We start from the raw sequence: 10,211 nt of genomic DNA on the forward strand, positions 1-10,211 counted from the left end.
GGTAATGCCGTCCTGCAGGGTCTGGCCTAGGAGCCTGGGGTGGTGAGATGAGCAGACTGGATGGACCTTGGGAACTAGAGAAGATTTCCAGCCTTGGATGACAGGACCCTCAGGCAGCTGAAAATCACACCTCTCTAGGGATCCATTTTTTCCCACCGTTTTTTAACATTTTTGGAATTTTAAAGCACAACCAACTTGAATTATGTTCTATTTCTAGCAAATCAACACTATTTTCTGAGTAATAGGAATTGTATGTTCAAAAGTACATGCAGTTCCTATTATTCATAAAATTTTTCTAATTGGATATATTTTATTTTAAATTAAGTTTTTAATTTTTGGATATTTAAATGAATGCAAAGAAATACACACAAAAACAATTAAAGAGGATTTGAATTTTAGGCAAGTGAACCATTGAGCACTGGGGTTTTCCTTGTAGGATAAGGTGACAAGTGCAGCTTCTAGAGGCACACACATCAGTCTAGCTCCTTACAGCACCAGGTACTCGCTAGTTGCTGGGAGACATGGGCAAATATCGGTATCTGTGAGCCTTGCGTTGCTGCTCTGTGAAATGGGTACAATAAGAGTACCTGCCTCATGAGGATGTTGTAAGGACTGCGTGCACCTCTTTGTGTCAAGCACCCAGCACAGTACGTGACACACAGTAGGTGCTCTTGGAGCCCTGTGACTCTAGTCAACAGTTCTGTCCCAGTGACCCTCTGGGTCATGGTGCACTTATGCAGTTCTTCTCATATCGCCTTGCATTTTGCCTTCATGGATTTGCAAAGACAAGTGAAGAAACTGACAAATGTAGGGTCCTGGCCCTAGTGGTAAGCAGCATGGGTCAGATAAAATTAATTTATATCCCAACTGGAGCAAGAAAAACAGCTGTGCAATATGCAAAGAGAATCCTCCCAAGATGCACGTCCAGGTGAGAATCTGCAGCTGAGAGTTCTGGCAGGTGACCCTTCAGTTCATCACTCTCCAAGGTGGGAGCCACTGCCCACATGTGGCTACTGAGCACTTGAAATGGGACAAGTCCTAGTTGACATGGGCTGAAGAGTAAAACACACACTAAATTTCAAAGACTTAGAATGAAAAACAGAGTGTAAAATATCTCATTGATAATTTTATATTGGTTACATATTGAAATTATATTAGATAAAATAAAATAAAAGTCATCTGTTTATTTTGACTTGTTAAGTGTACGGTATTAGTTTGCTATGGCTGCCATAACAAAGTCCCACAAACTGGGTGGCTTAGAACAAATAGCAATTTATTGTCTTACAGTCCTGGAGGCTGGACATCTGAGATCAAGTTGTCAACAGGGTCGGTTGTCAGGAAACATCTGTTCCAGGCCTCTCTCCTAGCTTCCGTGGTGTTCCTTGGTTTCTGGCAGCATAACTCCAATCTTCACATAGGATTTTCCCTGGGTCTCTGTCTCTGTGTCCAAATTTCCCCTTTATATAAGGACACCAGTCCTACTGCTTAGGGCCTCCTAATGACGTCATCTTAACCAATTACATCTGCATTGACTCTATTTCCAAATCATATCACTTTCTGAGACACTGATGTTAGGAATACCATATATGAATTTGGGGAGGGAGGGACACAATTCAATCCATAACATAGCTATTAGAAAACTTAAAATTGCACATACAGCTTGCCTTATATTTTGAGTGGACAGAGTTGGCCTAGATAATCAGTGAAACAGCGATGCCTGTTGACCTGGACTGGCTGAGGCTGTTGGGAAGTGCATATTCATGCGTTCCACAGGTACTTGATGGGCATTCATTACATGATTCAGCACTAGAGGTCGCGCATAGGAACCTGGCCAAAACATTATTCCCCCTGGAGGCACTTGCAGTTTACTGAGGGAGGCGGAAAACAGTCAATAACCACACAAATATTTAATTGCAAAGTAGGCTAAGTGCTATGACAGACGAGTACAAGTGTGACAGCGCCCTGTGCTCCTGGAGAACAGTGATGGTTAGGAACTCACCACCCTTCTATGTTCGGGAAACAGCTTACTGCCAGGAAGCTCCCTTCCCCGTATGACTTAGATAAGACTCATTATGGCTCCCTGTTCACCTATGACAAGGCCAGACACAGACCCCCAAATGCCCATTCTCTGTCTCATGAATGAGCTCTGGTCTCATTCACAGAGCAGCGGGAGCTGTGAAGAGCTAGGCAGAAGAGCACTTTTGTATGACTTCCATTTTGAAACAATCAAGTTGTATCTCCTACTTCACATCTCTTTCCACGTGTCAGCTTCTAAGGTCTCAGAGAGAGTTGGCAGTGGTCAATGTCGGTGAGATTGCAGATGAATGTGCGCTTTGATGCACTGACACCCTGTGTGCCTAAACCTTGCTACACACAGGCTTTTTAGCTCACATTTTGTGAGTACTCAATTTCCATGTCTTCCAGACACTGTACTAAGCCCTTTACACACATTATCTTATTTAATTTTTACAACTCTATAAAATAGATACTATTAATACATTCATTTTTAAGAGGAGAAGTTAATTTGGCACAGGGCCCACAGCTAGTGAGGGGTAGAGCAGAGCTCAAAGCTAGATGTGATCTGAGTCTGAGTCCATAAAACCTACAGTTCGTCAAGTTATTTATTTACAGTATGTCTGATTTTCTTGACTAGACCCTAAATTCTTGGAGGGCGGCAACTGAGTGTTATTTGGATTTGAATCTTGAACATGTGGTAAGCTTTGTTATGTATATGAACTTCAGCCTGGTGGATATTTAGGATTTGAACCCTCCAAGAGAAATGAGGAGAACCTTTCTGATTATGGGAGGAGCATGACCTGAGGCCTAAAGTTGGAAGTGTGCATGGCACATGGGACTGGGGAGGTGGGCAGAGCAGAGACTTGCCTGAGTGGAGCAGTGGATGCTTGTTGGGGCTGGTGGAAGGCACGCTTAAATGCATTGCGGGTACTCCATGTAGTGGTCTGCACACCCAGAAGAGGACGTGTGAGTTTTATGCTGTAGCCTTTGGGGACAGGGACATTGATGGCAGCAGAAGTGAGGAGTCAAGAAGAGAAACTAGGCGATGGCAGTCTGATTCCACTGCTAGAAAGCTTCAGCTTAAGAGAATAAGGGAAAGCGATCTTAGCTTAGTGCCTGTTTACTGCCAAGTGTCACGCCGGGTCCTCTTCTGTACGGGGCCACTCTCAGTTATAAAGCCCTGAGGGAAGTGTTAGGATACCAGGATCAGGGAGCTTTTGTAGTGTGTCTGATTTCACGGAGGTTGAAAGCACCCGTGACAGAATTTGAATACACACCTTCCTGACTACAAAGATCATGTTCTTTTCACTGCAACATACCTCCTCATTGCTGCTGTTAAAGGCCAGGCTTCTGGGAACCCAGAGAGATTATAAATAAGTCTGTTGCATTGGTGTTTAAAAGTGAAACAAACACTGGGGAAATAACAGGTTAGAGAGATTGAAAGAAATTAGCCCATCTTTGTGGGCAGGACAAGTAAGGCTTCCATAGAACAGGTGTCCAGAATATTTCAGCTGTCCTACAGGCATCTCAATGATTTATGTCCAAATGGGCCTCTTGAGTTGTTTTGCGCCCTAATATGTATTTCCCTAGTGTTCCCCATATCATAAGATGGTACCACTATCCCCCTGTGTTGATCAAGCCAAAAGCTTGATAAAGAGCAGGTAGGGCCTTGTGTTCTTGATGCACCTGACAAGTAGGCGCAGGAACACTCGGGACCCATGATGGATGCATTTCCAACTCCTTGGGGCCTGCTGAAGTTTGCCCTGGGAGTTCTTCTGATTGCTTGAATGTCAGGCAACCGATCAGTGGGTACAATCTCAATGATAGCAGGGAGTGCAAGAAACTGTCAGAGTAACAATTGTTTTGATGAAAAATGGGAGTTCTGAGTGAAGAAGTACAGTGAATTTAACTCATATTCACCAGAGCTGAGGGAACTAGAACAATTGTTCTATTTATGGTGTTACATGTGAGTTAGTTGACTGGAAAATCCAAACTTATGAAGTTTGCTTCAGAACAGACAAACTGAGAGTTATAGTCAGAAATAAGGCAGTTCCTTGTCCATTACCAAAATGACTCTTTTTTCTACATGATACTTCTAAACTCTTTTTTCATCATTTGCTGAAAAGCATGTCATTACACAAGCCAATGATGTCACCAGAAACCTATACTAAGTTGTGTCTCTCTGGAAGAACTTCTTAAACTCGTGATCTCGGATATTGACAAAGTTAGGTAGGTGCCCTGTAGGTCTGATGTTTTAGATTCTGAACCCGGCAAGTTTATCTGGTATGCTGGTCACCAGAGAAAACTTACGATGTCCCTTAGGCCACGGCATCGTTCCCGTCATTTTCTTCCTTTACGTCAGCACAGGACCTCCACAGTGAGGCTGAGGGTTCCCTAGGACATGGCTGGTCCTGGGGCTCCACAGAGTAGCAACCATCTACTGCATGAGCTGGAAGTGTGTGTGCTGGGAGGTCCAGAGTCACGGGCTTTCAAGAAACACGCTGTACGTATTTCCGTGGTTTGTATTACTATTCATGGTTGTGTGGGGGGAAGTAGTGTCTGAGGGAGGAAGGGAGGATAAGTCTTTTTAGTGAAGCGGTATTTGCTTCTGCGAGTACCCTGGTGATGGTGGGTTTTTATTTGTTTTTTTTTTTTTTTTTTAATATATTCAAGCTGTACGAGGCAAAGAAACAAAAGGTACTTAGGACAAAAGGTTGTTTGAATCACTTTCATTCTACTTGGGCCAGTAAAGTTCAGACATGGAATTAATCACAATTTAACACAGAAAACAAGAAAGATGGGAGGATGCAACTGGTAAATAATGACCCAACCGGTGACTCTGCGACTCTTTGAGCTGTAACGTGCACGACAGTGCTGGCCACCAGCAGGGCAGCCAGGAAACAGCGTGACAGGCTGAACCCAGGAAGGTACTGGTTGAGGTCAGTTCTCAGGCCTGTGTGCTCTGTTAGCTGTCCCATTGCCCACTCAAATTCATCCTTACTTTATAAGTCTGAAGACCTCCAGCCCCAGGTCAGTGTTGTAAGAATCATGTCACTCTGGATGGACTGCACCCCAGGCCCTGCGTGATCTGCCCCCATGTTTCAGGCACACTGGCCACTCTCAGTTTTGAAGGGATGTGGGTGTGGGTGTGAGTAGGGAGGGTGGGTCTCCAGGTCCTTTCATTCCTTGGACTAGAGCCCCATTTCCATTAATTTTATTGTGAGGTCATGAAGACCAAAATATGAGCTCTCCTCTTTTCAGGAACACTCCCTTGGTGTAGCTATTTACAAATGCCAGCCCTGCTATGATCATTTGCAGGGCCCGTTCCAACATCTTGAAGGACTGGGTCCTAACTTTACTCCAGAACACACGTGAGCTGTCGACCTGGCTGCCCCAGACAGTGACGGAGTCTGTGATACGTGCTTGTCTGAAGTCCTCAGTGTGGGAGAATGGAGAAGAGTAACTTAACTATGATCCTTTTCTGCTATTTTGTGAGGGAGATTCAGAGCCACAGGTAATATTTTTATCTCCTAAGACTCCAGGTACTTCTACATAATTGATTACATAATTGCCTGAGTATTTTAGTTTACTTTTATAAATTAGGATAAGGAGACCCACTTTGCAAATCTCTGTAAGCTACAATATGGCAACAATCTGTTGTACTGGTGTAACCTCTCAAATTATACTATTTAGGGAAATATTTCTCATATTCTCAGGGTTCTTGAGAATTACCTGGGGTGCCTTTTGAGAATGGGGATCCCTGTATTCCATGTTCTTATGGCCAAGGTTGAGAAAAACGAGGCAGGGGAGATGTTCTCCTTCTAGTGGGAGAAGCTGCAAGGTGCAGGCAAAGGGCATGGATGTGTCATTCTAACATCGGGAAGACAGGAAGATTATGAAGAGTGATCCAGTGTACGACATGAACTCTCGTTTATTAGATGTAGAAGACCTTGCTATGAATCCTTGCATTTAAAATAAATATTTGTTAAATGACAATCAAATTCCCTCACCCTGAGATTTCATGTGTGTGCAGGGGCCCATCACACACACACACACACACACACACACACACACACACACCCCTCAGGGAACCTACAGGATCCTGGACAGCACCAGGCAGGCATCAGGAGCAGAGAGACCAAAGAGCGCAAATGACCGTCATGATGTCACTGGGGCAGTCAGCTCAGAGACTGCTGTGAAAGCTGAGATGGAGGAAGCACAAATAAGCCCTGTTTGCAGTGGGAAAGAGTGGACATAACTACAGCTGCAGCAGGATTGAAAAGCCCTTAAAAATCTTCATGGCAATAAAGGTGATAATTTAGACAAAACTGACAATATTCCCAGAAAATTAGAAATAACAAAAACTAACTGAAGAAGAAATAGGAAACCTGACCTGTACTATAACCATTAAGAGAAATTTAGTTAATAGTTCAAGTATTTTCATACAAACACACACACTTGTGAACACACATATACGTATCTGCACATACATGTACACACTCACAAAAACACAGATGGCTTTAAAATGAATCTGAGGGGCCGGCCTCGTGGCGTAGCAGTTAAGTTCGCAAGCTCCGCTTCAGCACCCCAAGCTTCGCAGGTTCGGATCCCGGGCACGGACAGACACACCGCTTGTCAAGCCATGCTGTGGCGGCGTCCCATATAGAGTAGAGGAAGATGGACACGGATGTTATACCAGGGCCACTCTTCCTCAGAAAGACAAAGGAGGATTGGCAATGGATGTTAGCTCAGGGTTAATCTTCCTCACAAAAAAAATTGAAAAAATAAAATGAATCTGAATATCTATGTGGAGGAAAACATATAAATTTAGACCCTAACTCACACCATACAATAATCTTATAAAAATTTATACAATTCATTAAAATTAGAATTTCTGTTCTTCAAAGGACACCCAATTCACTCTCTCTCTTTCTCCTACATATATAAGTTCTATACATGTGTGTTTTTGTATCTATATGACAAAGAAGCCCCATCCAAAGTGCATAACTAAATCCTACAAAAGCAATAAGAGAAAGACTGACAGTCCAATTGTTTTATATGGCTAAAAACTTTAAGACACTAAGCAATAGAACATGTGTAAATGGCCAATAAGCATATGTAAAGCTGACTTTGCTTTACAGTTTATTGGGGAAATCCAAATAAAAGCTATTATGAAATATCATTTCAAACACACAAGAATGGCTAAAATTGAAAGGACTGACAATACCAAGACACGGAACATCTGACCATGTAAACAGTGCTGGTGGGAATACAACTTTGTTCGAATATCTGGCAGAAGAATCTAAAATTTATATGTTTTAGAGGATGTTCCAGCAAATACAATGGTATCTACCCCAAGGAAACGAGTTACGCAAACCAAAGTACATGTATAAGAATACTCATATCAGTATTATTCAGAAGAGCCGAAAAGACAATCCAAATGTCCAACAGAACAATGGATAAGTATTCTGGAGTATTCAAACAAAGAAATATTATACAACATGGAAAATGAATGGATTGCTGCTGCACACAACAACAAGGATAAATCCACATGCACAGACTTGAATGAAAGTAGTCAAATACAGAAGAGAGAATAAAGAATGATTCTACTTGCATAAAGCTCTCAAAGAGACAAAACTATTCTCTGGTGCTAGAGGTCAGACAGGAGGTGACATCAGGGGTCTTATCAGAAGGGAGGGGCATGAGAGTGTTTCCTGGTGCGGGCAGTGTTCTGGACACTGGTTTCATGGGCACACACATAAGCAGAAATTTGTTGCAATGTTCATGTTACTTTAGAAACAAAGGAGTGTAAAGTGTCTTCAAGCAGGAAAAAAAAAAGACATATCCACAAATCAATCAAAGATCAGCTCATTCCACCCTTACACAACTCTTCCAGAGAATAGGAAAAGTAAATACTATACATTAACTCATTTTATTTGGCAGTATAACCCTCATGTCAGAACCAGACCAGGAAAGAATGAGGAAGTAAAAGTGCAGGCCCTTCTCATGATCAGAAATGAAAAATCCCTAAAGAAAACGCTACCAAAATGAATCAGGATTACCAAGTTGAGTTGGTTCCCCAGGAATGCAAAGTGGGTTTAACAGTCGAATATCAACCATTACCCTTTACCACATTAACAGATTAACTAGAAAATAATTTATAATGATGAGAAGAGAAGCAAAATGGCCTTTGATGAAATTCCCCATCCACTCAGATTTGGACAATCTGGAAACCAACGGCAAACTCTGAGCAGAGGGAAGGTCCTCAGCCTGATGACGGTATCTACGAACCTGCAGCAAGCACCATGCTTACCGGAGAGTCACTGAGAGCATCATTCTCGTCAGGAGTGAGGCAAGGCTGTCTGTGTTCACCACCTGGACTCCAAGTCCCTGGACCTCAGCCCTCCTACAGAGGCTCTCCCTTGGCCACACCCATGGGGACAGCTCAAGGGCTGGTGCAGAGCCACAGTTGGGGCTGGTGATCAGAAGCCCTCTTGGGGTCAGAGCGTCCTGAATAGACCTGGGCCTGAGGGAGGGCAGCTCCCCTGAATGTGAGACCCAGGCTCACCGCTCTGAATTCAGACCGCAGATGGAAGGAGCTAATACTCTGGGCCCTTAGTAGGGGTGACTGTGTGACCTCAGGCCTGTGACACACAGCAGGTTTCCTGAATGCACCAGAGATAAAGGGGCCACCAGGAGACACACTTCTTGTGGCAGATAGGGAGAAAACAAAGAAAACATGCCAGGCCTCCTATTGCCTGGCCTGGAACTGACCCAGATCTCCCCCTGCAGTCCATCAGCCTGAGTGAGTCATACAGCTAAACCGGAGATAATGGGGGAGTAGGGGTGGACATGCTCCTCTTGTAGTGGGAGGAACTGCAAGGTCACACACAAAGGGTGTGGATGTGTCATTCTACTATGGAGAGGGCAGGGACAGTTAGTGTGGTGATCCACTCCTTTAGGGCCGTGGACTCACAGTCATTTCCCCCAGTGCCAACACGTAGGGTGGAGGCATTTGGGCCCTGAGTGTCCAGCCTTCAATGCCCACTGTGCCTGGAACCATCCCTCTTCCCAGTGACTTGGGCCTGGGGTTCATTCCAGGTCACCAGTCCATGCTGCCACATCCTCCAATGGGAGGTTCCTTCCTGAGTCCCTAAAGTCAGTCCCAGTAGCTTCACCCAGAGCAAATCTAGAGTATTTGAGGGTTGGGGTTGTGGCAGTGAAAACACTTGCATTGGTCTCAGGTGATGGAAAAGGTCCCCAGGGGCTCAAGGAGGAACATGATTGCCCTCTAGTGGATGACTACTGCTACAAAAAGAGGCCAAGAAAGCTGAGAGATTAGGGCTGACCTTGGACGAAGGGCACATTCAGATTCACAAGGACTAGAAGTGAAGATGCAAGATGAGGGGGGACTGCAGGTGGGTGGAATGTTGGGAGATATGGGAAAGAGCAGGGTGAGGGGATGCCTCCTGGGAAAGCCGGGGGAAGGGCACACAGCAGGGCTCTCACTCTCACCACTGACCCTGGGGCTGGTAATTCTTGTTGGGAGCTGTCTACTGGACTGCAGGAAGATTAGGACCAGCCCAGTCCTCTACCCACTAGATGCCAGTAGAACTGTCTACCCCCTAGTGTAAGAACATTTTCTCCAGACATTTCTATATGTTCTGGGGAAAGGGGAAGGGGGGGGTACAGTTGCCCCTGGTTGAGAACCATCGATCTACACTAATCTCCAATATCAACTAACCAAATGAAACCCCATACCTCTTGGTGTGTGAATAAGAGAAGAAACAGACGTCTCTGATATCTATGAAAAATTACTTTTAATCAATCAAAAGTTGATTTATCAGTGGAAGGCATACTTAGAGGTGATTAACAATGGCTGCCTGTAGCTCACCAGCTGGAAGACTGTGGTTTTCAAAGGGTGTTAGCAACAAGTCAGAAGGACATCACTAGGTTATATTGCAAAGTCAGATGAGGGAAATACTATAAATGTTGAGATGAAAACATACATGAATAATACATATGTAATGTCATTAGACAGTCTGCTCTGATGTTCTTACCATCTTAGGAGTCAGCTTAGAAATGACTACAAAGTCATTTCTATCATTAGGAAAAAAATTATTAAGAAGAAAATTATATCATAGGAGTTTCTCTTTATTTTCAGAATCATATACCTTGGCATCATTCCTTAAGTA

This window comes from Diceros bicornis, chromosome 34, assembly GCF_020826845.1.
Source record: "Diceros bicornis minor isolate mBicDic1 chromosome 34, mDicBic1.mat.cur, whole genome shotgun sequence".
Lineage (NCBI taxonomy): Eukaryota > Metazoa > Chordata > Mammalia > Perissodactyla > Rhinocerotidae > Diceros > Diceros bicornis.